Here is a 14,347-nt window from a genome sequence, read left to right as displayed (position 1 = left end):
CACCTTTGCAAGACTATAATGAGGTCTTCCAACACAACTGCAAGGAAGTGTCAGAGGAGGCCAAGGAGGGATCTGGGACTTTGATCCCTGCCGACTGATAATGAGGCCACCATCTCCTCATGTCAGTGGAGACTATCTGGAGAGCCTGGACTTCCACCTCCACTGGGCAGTTACGAGAGGTGCCTCCCCATCCCCATTGGGGTGGTGTCAGAGAACGCTGAGAGCCTGGGTGTAATGAGGACACCTTCACCACAGTGTCTGTGGAGACCATATGAAGAGCTGGAACCCTCATCCTATTCTTGCAGCTACCAGCCCCCACTACAGAGCATCAGCAGACGTTGATTGGAGAAACTGGACTTCCACCTCCACCTGATATTTCAGTTTAATCATCTGAACATGCCTAATAGTTGGGTCGTTCACGCTTTACTCATTTAGTTAACACTGAGTGGCTCCCCTGTGCCAATTTGTGCTCCCATGGAAAATACAGTGGAAGACAAATGGTCTCTGTCCCCTTGAAGGTTTTTGAGAAGGTAGTCTCCTTTCCCTGTTGGCACAGTGTCATAGAACTCTGGTGAAAACAAAGGTTTAAATAGGACCCAGAGTCTCCTAACATAATATACAATTGTTCAAGTTTCAAAAAAAAAAATCATCTGTTATATTAAGAAACAGAGAGACCGCAAACGGACTGAAGAAAGACAGGTAGTAGATGCCAATGCTGAGATGAGAGATGTTAGAATTATCCAAAAAAAAAAAAATAAGGAAACCATGATAAAAATGTTTTAACAGTGGTTATGAACATGCTTGAAACAAATGAAAGATAGAAAACCCCAGCAAAGAAACAGAAAATCTTAGCAAAGAAACAGAATAGAAGAGAAGGAAATTTTACAACTAAAAACAAAAACAAAAACAAAAACAAAAAAAAGCAAACAAAAAAAACCCCCAAACCACCAGCTGAAGGAAAGCTCAGTGGATGGGCTCAACAGTAGAATGGAGGGTACAGAGGAAAGAACTGGTAAAACCAGAAGACAAAAATAGTAAAAATTACAGAATAACAAAATGTATTATGCTTAAGTGTTTAGCCCTAATATTAGTCCTTTTGGTGGCAGAAAAAACAAACAGACAAAAAAAGAAGTATTTTTTCCAGAATTAGTTTTATCATTATGTTTAAAGATATAACTAAATATATTGAGTTTTAAATATTCACTTAGTTATATTAGCACTAATTTTTTTTACTGACTGAATTTATTGCTAACACTTTCTTAAACAAAGAAAAAATTGAAAATAAAGGATATCGAGATTTTAAGAACATTTTACTGTATAGGAATAATCCTAGAGAAATTCTTTTCCTGTCCTTTTAATACAAACTGGAAACATTTCAATTATATTTCTTTTAAATCCTTAAAATGATAAAGCAGACTCAGGGATCTCTTGGGTTACATTTTCCCTCTCCCCAAACCACAGGGTTTGTATAATTTAAAATAACATGTTGACATTTCTGCAAAATAGTGAATGAACTCTGGTGCCATCATCTTAAATTTACAGACATAAAACTGAATGTAACATTCTTGAACCATGACTGTATCATTTTGTATTATCTATTAAACCATTCTCAATACACCATAATCACAACAAATTCTAATTCCTTAGCTTTTATTAGAGTCCCTAAGGCAATTTTCTCTGTCAATTTTCAAATCATCTCACAGCATGGCCTTGAGGATAAAATCGGAAAGTGACTGGTAAATTGAGAATGCCTGTCTGTAATGTGACAGTCTGTACATCTCAGTTCTTCATCTAGAGATAAATAGGCTCAAAAATACAGAGGACATTGTGAAATGATAACACACAAAAGCACCTCATGAGTGGAGACAGATCCTTTTTTTAATTATAGAAAACCTTTTAATTGCTGTCTTTTCTCACAGTATCTCAGTCTGTTCCTCAAAAATCTTCAAGAAGGCAGAGGCTGTCCTCCACTGTATCTCCCATGGGAGCACATGCTGGCTCGTGTCAGTCACTCAGGAAATGTGTTATGTGAATGACTGAGGAGTGAGTTTTCTCAAATTTAGGACTGTTCTGATTATGCAATTAAAGGGATAATACATTTAAAAGGCATCCTCTTAACTACAGAGTATGTGGAGTACAAGTCAACTAGTTGACCTCCTTAATTCTTATTCCTGCTTCTAGATCTAAACCATACTCACTTGCTCCTCTCCCCAAAAACTTAGCTTTGGTTTGTTTGTTTTTAAGACTTTATTTTTTTTAGAACAGTTTTAGATTTACAACACAATGGAGAGGAAGGTACAAAGATTTCTCATGTAACCCCTGCTCCCTCACATGCATAGACACCCTCATTATTATCATTCACTGAAATTTTTACCAAGGATGAACCTACACTGACACATCACAGTCCCCCAAAGCCCACAGTTCACCTTGGGTTCACCTTTAGTGTGCATACTTTATGGGTTCGGATAAAAGCGTAATGACATATATTCATCAGTGTCAGTATAGTATCGTACAATGTTTTCACTGCCCTGAAAGCCCTCTGGGCTCTGCCCATTCGTCTTGCCCCACCTCCCCCTAGCAACCACTGCCTTTTCATTGTCTCCACAGTTTTGCCTTTCCCAGAATGTCACATGGCTGGAGTCATTCAGTAGCCTTTTCAGATTGGTTACTTTCACTTAGAGAGAAGAATTTAAGGTTTGTTCTTCCGCACTGAAATTCTAATGTCTTGTTACAGACCTGCCACCCACTAACCCTCTTTTTTCAGTCTTCCACCTCCATCGGATTATTATTTTCATTTCATAGAGATTTTAGTTCCTGGCTGTGATGGTTAATTTTATGTCAATTTGGCTAGAATATGGTACCCAGTTGTTTGGCCAAACATTAGCTACTGTGAAGATTTTTTTTTTTAAAGATGTGATTAACAGTAAACTTTAAGTAAAGCAGACCACCCTCTACGATACGTGTGGACCTTATCCAACTGGTTTGCTGAAGAGAAAAGACTGATGTTTCCTAAAGAAGAGGAAATTCCGCCGGAAGACTCTAACATAGAAACTCTGCCTGAGTTTCCAGTCTGCTGGTCAGCCTGGCAGATTTAGACTTGCCAGCTCTCACAGTCATGTGAGCCAACTCCTTAAGATCGCTTTCCCCCATATTCATTCCCCTTCTCTCTTTTTACTTCAGTATATTAACTTCTACTCCTATGAAGCAAATAGTAATCCTGAGACAGCGCAAACATCAACAACTAATACGGAGAATACATGTCATTGAGTTAAAATGGAGACTGCTCGCTGAAATATGATTAATTGTATTTATTTTCTGGGTTCAGAACAGAAGCGAAGGCAGAGCAAAAAAAATGCAAAGTGGAATATTTAAGTAGTGCGACAGGAAAACACCCAAATGGTCTGAGAGTTTTTTCAGATAAACATTTATTAACTTACATGAAGTACCGCCTGCTCCTTAAGAACCTTGTTAATAATTTTCTTTGAAAGCCATGTGGAATGATAAGCATAGGCAGAGGAAATCCATGAAGATAGAAAATCCCTGGATTCTAGATTAAGGTATTTTCCTCACTTTTTATGAATTCTATATACTGTAAGCTTCCTTTTAAAAGTACACTTTACAGTCCTTCTGGTAGCAAAGATAGCCTTCAAGCTGAAAATAAATATATACTATGAGCTGAGGGTCAATTTCTTTCATTTGCTTATTGAAACTTCTTATATTTATTTTTCTGCATATGTGGATGTAAGGAACAGAATAATTTACTAATATTTAGTAACAGCATGGAACAAAAATAGATCAGTTATAAGTCTATACAACTCTTCTCTTACTACAGTAGTTTGACAGTCATGCTTGGGGGTAAAAAATAAATCATATTACAGATTTCAACCTGGTACAATGTACAATTCATATAGGTTAACAGAAAAATAAACTCCTTTTCCAAAGAGTCAGCAAAACTTTACTGTTACTAGATAGCAGTTTTGTATCATATCCTCTTATTTTAAAAGATAACTGGATGCTTCTTGTGGTAGGCTGGAGAGTGCCCCTTCCAAACTGTGTGCTGATCCTCAGAATATATTACCTTACATGGTAAAAGGGGACACGCATATGTGATTAGGTTAGGGATTTTGATGTGTGGGATTATTTGTGTGTGTGCCCAATATAGTCATAAAGATCCTTATAAAAGGAGAGCAAGAGGTCACTGAGAGGAGAAGGTGATGTGACCAAAGAAGCAGATACTGGGACGATGTGACCACAAGCCAAGGAAAGCCAGCAGCTTCAAGAAACTGGACACGGAAGGAGAGAGCTTCTCACCTGAAGCACCTAGAGGGATGACAACCTCTCGGCTTTGCCCTGCAGCACACCTTTTGCACTTTAGACCCCTAGAACTGTTAAAGGAAAAATACTTGTGTGGTTTTAATCTGTCAGATCTGTAGTCATTTGTGACAGCAGCTATAGAAAACTAACACACTTCTGAAAAAAGTGATCAATCTATTTGTTTATATGAATGTTTTAAGTAATTTAAGGTGAAAATCTATATACGTGGAGTTATTTTCTGAATATATACTGAAATATATATATACTAAAATAAATACATGGAAATATTTATCATTTCTTTCTGCACATTATGAGTAGGAAAAACTTAGAATTTTTTTTAAGTTTATTTCCTTATGATAGAAATATTTCATAAAACAAAAGATTAATTTAGAGCTGGAACATAAATAGTTTTATTTAAAACCCACTGTACAGAATTTACTTTTAATAGACTTAATAAGCATATTCATTGAAATAAAAACTATTTTGATTCATCACCTCATAGATTAAAATTGTGTAGATATAATAAATCTTACTAAGTTAATTCAAATACTTTGTTTAAAAACATTTCTATTTTGTCCCAATCTTTTTTTAACTGTAAACATGCCTGAATTGGGGAAAAGGAGAAACATAGAAAAAGACTGTGCTAAGAAATAATTATACAAAGAAAGTGAATTTCCTAAATATAAAATATAGCCAATTATTATCATACATTAGCCAACATATTAAAACTGGAAAGAAACTAATTTATACTGAATAAAATCACTATCTACTGTTAGAGATAAGGTGGGAAATCTTATGATATAGAATTTTAACATCACTGAAATTATATAGCAGTGCTTTCTACTAAGGTTGATTATTCATTTTATCTTTTGAATAATAGCTTCCAGTTAATATGTATTTTTAAAAGAACAAATTATGAGCCTTTGTCTATTGGTAATTGCCATAATGAATAGTTATTAATTTAATAATACAAACATTTTAAAACATTTTATTATTTCAAATGTATTAACATGGATCCTACTGAGAAAGCCAAAAAATTTCCTTTATAAGTTATTTTTTTTGAGAAACAAAGAGGAAAGTGTTTGAGCAAGCCACGGAAAATCCTATCTGAAGCTGCAAGGTAATTAAATTAAAAGTAAGTGTTTTGAGAAGCAGTAAAGACATGAATCTGTTCAGAGCAGAAGAAACAATAAATAACCAAGAAATATATCAAGAAAATAGCTAAAATCTTACTAATGAAAGACATACAAAATTAAAACTATTTTAAGATCTAATATGTTGCTCATCAAGCTGGAAAATGATTTTTAACATGATGATGAGCAGATTTATTATAATGTGATGAAGAGTGACACATTTCCATTCTGACAGTGCTGGAGGGAGCTTAAGCTGATACAGACTTTCTCAAAGATGGATTAGCAATACTTTGTGTCTCCAGTTCCTGGCAGATATTCACCGTGATAGTTACTAAAATAAAAATAAATGTGCAACAATCCATCTTAATGGAGCAAGGAAAAGTTTCGACTGGGAAAGTTTCCTGAAAAGGTAGGTTCCAACACTTTCTTCTAGCTGAATACAACCATATTCAGTCTCTATGAAGACTGTATGAACAGTTCAATGGTGATCTTTCTCAACTACTATAATGAAATTATTTGTAAATACGATGCTTGAGGAGGACAGTGACAAGCAGATTCGTTCCGTGTCTTAACCAAAGGGTCAACAAAAAAGGAGTTAAGAACCAGACACAATGTCTGTAAAGAAACAAAGGTATTCGAGAGTGTGATGCTTTCAGTAATAATCATAAAAATGCCATTGGCATTACCATGGGGTGTGTTAACATTATTTGTTTTCTACTAACATGAAAGACAAACCATGTCTTTCAAGCAGCTGGAGTTCATGCACCTCCTATCATGCTGTGTCCAGCACTAGCCCTTTGAAGTACTCAATCTTCTCCACTGCAGCAGTAAGTCATTAGTGTTTGTGAGAGAGAAAGATGAAAACCTTGCAGGGGAGGAAGCATTAGGAAGTACATTTTTTATTGATTAAAATATTGAACCAGAAAATCTAAATTTCATGACATATTTTAAACTCTTAAGATATAGAGTGTTTGAAAACACCATTCATTTCAGTAGTCTTCCTTTTATTTGAAAGCTACCATGTTTTTCTTTTCAGTTTTAAGAATTTTGCATATGGTTTCATTTTTTGCAGGATCTGTCTATATGGGCAGGTAGGATTTAGGGGATTCAGACACTACATATAAATGAAAAGTTGATGGAAGTATAACACTCTCTGAAAACCTTCTGGAAGACTTATTTCAATTGTATGGACATGCTGTATTTAATACCACTACTTGAAACCGTACAAACCAACCGTAAGCACTACTTGAAACCGTACAAACCATAAAACCTCTAATTCAGGGAAACTAGAAGACTGGGTTCTTTCTTTGTGCAAATCATTTTCCCACTACCTTATGTTTTCAGATCACCAGCATGAGTCATCTTTCTTATTTAGGTTTAATATTGCATTAATGTTCTCCTGCTGTATAACAGATTATCACGAACTTAGTGATTAACACAAATTCTTTATCTCACAGTCTCCTTGGGCCTCATGGACAGGTATGGATTCACTGGTCAGTGTCTCTCTCACAAGGGTGAGATAAGCTTTCGACTGGGTTTCTTTTCTTTCTGGTGCTTGGATCCTTTTTCAGGCTCACATGGATGTTGGCAGAATTCATTTCCTTGAAGCCACAGGCCAAACAGACACCCTCCATTCTTCTGCTGGCTATCAGTTCTTAGGTCTTTGCCACACGGTTCCCTCCAATCTCCTGACTTCAAGAAGGTTCACCTGATTACATTAGTCCCGAACAGATAATCTCCCTTTCTATTCACTCAAAATCAACCGATTAGTATCCCTGTTACGAGCCTAATATTTCTATATTCTGCCAGCACTCAAGGGGTTAGGATTATGCAAAACGTGCACATCACGTGGTGGGAATCCCGGGCTATCTGCGCGAAAGCGCTCTTATTTGGGCTTACTATGCTGTTATGACCTGAAATTCCACTTCAATTATAAATGATGAGATATTTGCTGTACTTTATGGGAGGTGTTAATCAGCCATTAATTTTGCCAATAAAAAGTAATAATGGTTCCTTATAAAACTGCTGCCTCAAACTTTAAGGAATGATCTGAAATTTTATATTTTGATTAAAGCTCTTCTTTAATGGTGTTTGAGTTTCCTTTCTAACATTTTACTGTTTAGAATAAAACTCTCTATAAGATCGACTGGTGTGAATAAGGGGAAAAAATGAGATTTTGGTTCCAGTATTGTTAATAATAATATAATTAAAAGCTTACTCTATGATAAGCCCTGTGCAATTGCCAAGACTTTACCGTCATTTAATCCTCATATCAGTCTTCTGAAGTCAATATTATTATCCTATATTACAGATGAAGGATGAGAAGCTCGGAGAAGATACCACCGCTAAGAAGTATCTAAGCTGGGTCTCTACCCTGTCCACATCACATCCCTGCTGATAAATCCATTCAGAAGGAACTGCTGTTCTAAAGCAGAAGTTATTCATGGAATCTCACAGTCTTTGATCCTTGCATGGCTTATTAGAGCAACACTGAAATAGTTACATTTAAAGTGTCTTCTCTGGAATGATGAAAGTCTGAAAATGTGTCATAAGAGAAAAATAAAGACTGAGTGACATTGTCTTTTCAGATACATTGTGGCATTTGGGACAAAGGGAGGCTATTCTGCTAAAGTATGGCGGAAAACTAGTCCTATTGTTCAGCATCCTATTGTTTAAGTAAATAAATAGGAAAATACATATACACAGAGAAAATATTTCTCTCTCTTTTTCATGTATATTTATATTACACACAGATATATTTCCTTCCTCTCTCCTCATATGTGTGTGTGTGTATATATGTATGTATTTCCTCATTATTTTGATCATTTGGGAGTAAGTTAGAAGTGTAATCATGTCCCTTTACCTCTGAAATGCAGTATTTTCTAAGGTTGATCTAGCATTTAAAAAAAAATTCCTTACTCAAATTAGGCAAAAATTCTATTTTTGAACATTTGTTCACTGGCTCTTTTTTGGCTGCTGTGGCCAGAGTAAAAACACGTCTTCCACAGACAACTCTCTTAATTTTTTTTTAAAACTTAATACCATTTAAAAATCTTTCTTAGGTTTGTTACTGTTCCTCACATGGCCTGGGGTGAGGGTGCTGCTCCTCTTCTACACCTGTGGCAGGTCGCTATTACTCCTCAATGTGTTATCATCTTTAACTTTTTACCACCAGGTCCTGATCAACATGTTCTGTTCTTGTGCAATGGAATTTTCACATCCCTTCTCCTGGACGCTGTCCTGTACCAATGTTGCTGCCTGTCTAGTGTGTGCACCTAGTTTATTATAAGAGCTAATAATAAATGATTTTCCAAAGTGTTTGCACAGTGTACACTTGTACTATCTCCCAGTATATTGGTTCACTTTGCTCTATAATTACAGCAATACATTTAAAATTTTAAAAATTTGTTAGCTATAAATTATTTTCTCATAGTAGCTTAATATGCACTTCCTGGTGTTGAACATTATTCCTTATATTTACGGTTCATTTGTGTTTTCTTTTGAATAAAGTTTCTTTTCTTATTGTTTCTTAAATTTTCTACTAGAGTGCTTCTTTTTATCTTACTGACTTGCAAAAATTTATACATTTTCTTTACACTAATACTTTTCTTTTACATCTGCTGCCTCCTGGCTGAAGACTTGTCTTTTCACTTTCTTTATAGTATCTTAAAACAATAGAATTTTATAATTTTATTCTGACTTAATTTATCACTTTTCCCATGATCGCCTATCTTACTTATAAAACAAAACAAAACAAAAATATCTTCTTTCCTCAGAATCATGGATATATTTCTTAAATTGTTTTGAAGAATTTTAAACATTTACATTTCACATTTCAGCTCCAAATCTATCTGGAATTTTAAGTACTCATCAGATAAGATATAATTTTCCTTTTTTTTTTGCTGGTTTTAGTAGGAAAACACCTCTATGAGGAAAGAGTTGTAGCACTTCTTTTAATGCCTTTCTTCACTTGATCATAAAGACTACCTTGTTACATGTGTGCATCCACACATGTGAATCTATCTCTGACATCTGTTTATTCCTCTTGATCTATGACAATCTATATGCCAACAGGAAGCTACTGGGCTCACACCATCCAAGCTACCAGTGACAGACCAGTGCTAAGCCCTTGACGTGGTGCTATTCATTGAAGAAGCCAATCAGAAACAAACAGCTATTGCTTAACTACTGTCTTTCTACCTAGTATTTCCATCTCATGCTCTCGTTTCACAGGTAACACACCTGCATCACAATTTGAAATCTCCCCCTAACCACATCTTTTCCCAAGCCCTTCATAGTTCACAGGTGTTTTCTCAAATAAGCCTCTCAGCCATCTAATCTTGGTGCAGGCTTCTCAAATGTCATGAACTGAAACATATGTTCCTTCTGAGAGCACTTGCTTGTGTTTCTTCCAAATTTCTGTAATCACTTCCATTGGATAATTAGTTTAGACTAAATTCTCAGCTTGGACTTTTTCAACCATAAATCTTAGTTCCCATAAATGTTGGTTAATGGAAACATAATCTTTCAGTCCTAATTATCTCCCTCTCATCTAATAGACAACACGCAAAGAGGCATGTTTCCATACCATCTCCCTCTGGGACAATATTTTTTCTTCTTTTTCTTCTTTATCCTTCCTCAGAGGATGTTCATTTAGGCCATCCCAGTTTTATGCAGAAGTCTCCTTCCTGACTTTCCCTTGTGTAGTCTCTTGTTTTTGTCCCTTGTCCCCTCAATTAATCCATCAAAAAGTTCTGCATCAAATTTTGCTTCTGGTAAGTATGGAATAATATGACCATACTTACCCTCTCATATAAAAAAAATGGACAAAATATATAAAACAATAGTTTAAGACACTGAACAGCATGTGATGAAGGATAATGATCCCTAATTCATTAGGAATCAAAACCAGTGATCTCTACCATTGTCCCAGCATAATGCTGTGAGAGAGTTTCAAGGTAATAGGATTAGGAGGGAGAAAATAAGCAGAGCCTGGAAGACCTTTGAGCTGAAGAGATGGAGCTGAGAATTTGGGGGAAGGCCAAGGTATCTTTAGTTCACGGAACAGAATACTGGACAAGAGGAAGATGCACAGAGATACAACTCCAGAGATCTACGGGAGTCCCCCTGAGCACTCAGTTGAGTGCTGATCAGTTTATACGTAAGAGGAGAACATCTGATGCTGAGCAAAACTCTTCAAGAGTTTAGAGGAAGCAGTCCCTGTTGCATGCAAAAGGCCAGGGATGGTGCCTGATGCCTTCAGACAGGCTGGAAAAAGTCACAATTCATGAAGACTGTGCAGAGGAGGAGAAGGATCTCAACTCCACTGTGGAAGATAAATATCCCTACACTGAGAAGCCATTTAGGAATCTTAAAAAGAAGACTTGAAAAGATCAAATGGCTTCAAAGCAACTTAACTGCATCACAGGAGAAAAATCTCAAGAATATAGAAATGCAAAAATATCTGACACCTGAGAGAGTAAAATCATACTGACTGGCACTAAACAAAAATTAACAGGGCATGCAAAAATCAGGAAAGTTTGATAAAAACCGAGGAGAAAAATCAATCATTCAAAACTATTAACCCTAATAGCTTTCAGTTTTGATTGAGTTTTTTCCTTATTATGTGTCATATTTTCCTGTTACCACTATATATAATAGATGTAACTTTAAAAGTATGAGAATTCAATAATAAGAAAACAATCTAATAAAGACGGGTCAAAGTTTTGACTTGATGCTTCACCAAGAACACTACTACAGACACTTCATTAAAAAGATATACATATGGCAAATATGCAAATGAAAAAATGCTCAACACTGTCATTAGAGAACCGTAAACCAAAACCACAAAGAAATATCACTCTAAAACTATTAATCTGACTGAAAATTAAAAGATTAGCCATGAAAGTGTTGACAAAGTTGTGGAGAAAATGGAGCTTGCATCACTTCTCCTGGGAATGTAAAATGTTGCGACCATTTTAGAAAACAGTTCTGCAGTTTCCTAAAAAGTTAAATATACCCCTACAACATGATCTAGTCATTCTATTTGTAGGTATTTGTTTAAGAGAAATGAAAGCATATTTCCATACAAAATCTTGTACATGAATGTTCATTGCAGCTTTATTTGCAAGAGCCCCAGACTAGAAACAACCCAAGTGACTACTGGCTGGTAAATAGAGGAACAGACTATAGGCTATTCCTCCAACAGGATAATATTTAGCATGAAAAAAGAATGAACTATGGATACTTGACTGAAAGATATCAGACAAAAAAAGAGTACATACTGTATGTTTTAAGATGGAGAAAATTCTAGAAAATGCTAATTAATCTATAGTAACAGAAAGAAAATCTCTGGTTCACTGGAAGGAGGGTGTGAGAAGGGAGGTAAAGAAAGGACTACAAAAAGGTCACAGGCAAACTTTTGGGGCGGTAGAAAAATTAGTATTATCTTGAATGTGGTAAGTTTTTCATGAGTTTATACATTTGTCAAGAGTTATAAAATCATACACTTTAAATAGGTGCAGTTTACTGCATGCCAGTTATACCTCAATAAGATTGTTTAAAACACAGTTGGAAAAAAAAATTGTATCTGGCTTCTGAGGAAATTAATTTCTTGCTTTATAATCTTTGATTTAAAAATATGTTTTAAAATATTTAGCCATTATTTTTGTTGCTTTCTAGTGATAAGACTTTTCAGGATTAGTAGTTTCTCATAAACACCCGGAAGTGGAAGCCTCCTTCTAGACTCTTTTCCACACTCTCTCAGCCATGAGCTGTGGGAAAATACTGCTTTCTAAAATCAAAATACAAGAACACAATTGTATCTGTGAAATCTCCCTAATTTGTTCCATATGCTGCTGTAATTTTGAAATCCTTGTTTATACTTTTTTTTTTAAATCACAACTTATTAACTAACCTTTTCACTCTTTAGGAAACTGCCTCTATACTAAATGTTCCCCCTTTAACTGCATCCTTTTCATTGGAAATATACTAAACAGGACAGAGATATGGAGAAAATCTTTATAATTCCACCCTTAGTTGAAACTGAGTCATTGGAATACTTGTTCATCCAAATTCCAACTTGTCTAACACACCATTACCATAGACACTATAGAAATTTACTTATCATTATATTGCTATACCAATTTATTAATTCTTAAAAAACACTTCTAAGAGCTTGTAGGGTACCCTCAAGCTCATCTATTTAATAACAAATTCAATAATTTTGGAAATTTCAGATGTGAAGCCGTTTTTCAAAATTCAGGGATATTTTCTTCCTCTACTAACCCTTATGTGTTTTCCTCAAAGATTATCAATAATGTTTCTGTTCTTATCTTAAAGCTCTTTGCCTAGAACAAAATTAACTAAGCTCATCACATGTACCCCATGAGGTTAACTCAGTGCCCCAAGTTTTAGTTTCATGATTTCTTAAAAACTTTTCCAGTAATATTTAATGGCAACTACTACTTATTTGAAAAACATGGTTCTTTCTTAATACCAAACTTTTAATCCCCACTATGCATCAAATAAGGTATGAGATTTTTCAATTTAAAATTATTGTTTCTCCTAAGTTTGGTTAGATAAGTATTTTATTTCAAATTTTCTTTATAGAAACTATCAGACTTACATATATGCCTATTTCTTTTCAGTCCAATGGATATTTTGATGTGAAAATATGCTCAATTTTTAACTTGCTCTATATAGACAAGAATTTTCATTTGAAATGATTTAAAGGGGGTGATGGTTCATTTTATGTGTCCACTTGATTGGTCTATGGTGGGCCCAGATAATTGGTCGAAATACTCTGCGTATTTCTGCAAGGGTGTTTTTGGATGTGATTAATATTTTAATTAGTAGAATGAAGCAGATTACCCTCCATAACTTGACTGGGCCTCATTCAGTCAGTTGAAAGTCTAAATTGAACAAAAAGCCCTCCCTTCTCCCAAATAAGAGATAATTCTCCAGCCAACTGCCTTTAGACTTAATCTGTACATCACACTGTCTTTTCCTGTCTGACAGCCTTCAAACTGGAACAAGAGTTCTCTCTGGGTCTCCAGCCTAACAGCCCACCCTGCAGACTGGACATGCCAGCCTCAATAACTGTGTAAATCAATTTGTTATTTTGTGTATATATATATACATACATATATATATATACATATATATATATATATAAAACATATATACACTAAAGATATACATACTACATACATTATAAATATATAACATATTATATAAATATATTATAATACACAATATGTATATCCCTATTTTATGTTATATATAATTATATATATAGTCCATCAATTATATATATATATTATATATAGTCTTCTATTGGTTCTGTTTCTTTGGAGAATCCTGACTAAAACACAGAAGTATTACAGATGCAGAACATATTTCAGAACTTCACATATGTGCAGAACTTCACATCTTGGGATAATTCATTTTATCATGTACCTAATTCAACTTTCCTGTGTAGAATTTTTTATTTGGAACGGCTTTTGTCCAAGCTTTCCTCTCAATTATGTCTTTTCTCTCTAGTTTTAGGATATTTAAGTATCTTAAAACCTTTATTCATACTTAGATTCACATTCCATGACTGTAAGTTATGGAATTTGAATTACAGCATTTTGCTTCTCCTGTCTAAGGAAATTTATTGAATAAAACAAACCATCTAGAAAATAACATACAGCATATTTTGTTATTTTGCAAAAACTATTTTAATGCTCAGCCCCAAGCGGAGATGGTATCTGCATTTAATAACAGCTACTTCAAAGATATGCAGAAACACATTTGCATATGCTACGACTAGAAGAATTTATGTGCTTAGTTCACGGATATTAAAATTAATTGTAAAATGCCACTAAGGGAATTTGTCTTTTGATGTTCTCTGTAGG

The 14,347-nt window shown here is 34.8% G+C and overlaps 1 long non-coding RNA gene across 1 annotated transcript; it reads left to right on the top strand.

Moving 5' to 3' along the window:
* The first annotated feature begins 3,495 nt into the window (after positions 1-3,495).
* On the top strand, positions 3,496-8,921 carry LOC141578481 (uncharacterized). The gene is made up of 3 exons (XR_012508867.1): positions 3,496-3,557; positions 5,683-6,961; positions 7,759-8,921. It is a non-coding gene; the product is annotated as an uncharacterized LOC141578481 (long non-coding RNA).
* Positions 8,922-14,347: the final 5,426 nt, after the last annotated feature.

Source organism: Camelus bactrianus, chromosome 8, assembly GCF_048773025.1.
Source record: "Camelus bactrianus isolate YW-2024 breed Bactrian camel chromosome 8, ASM4877302v1, whole genome shotgun sequence".
NCBI lineage: Eukaryota > Metazoa > Chordata > Mammalia > Artiodactyla > Camelidae > Camelus > Camelus bactrianus.
The sequence above is the reverse complement of the archived record's forward strand: the minus strand, read 5'-3'. Positions and strand labels throughout refer to the sequence as shown.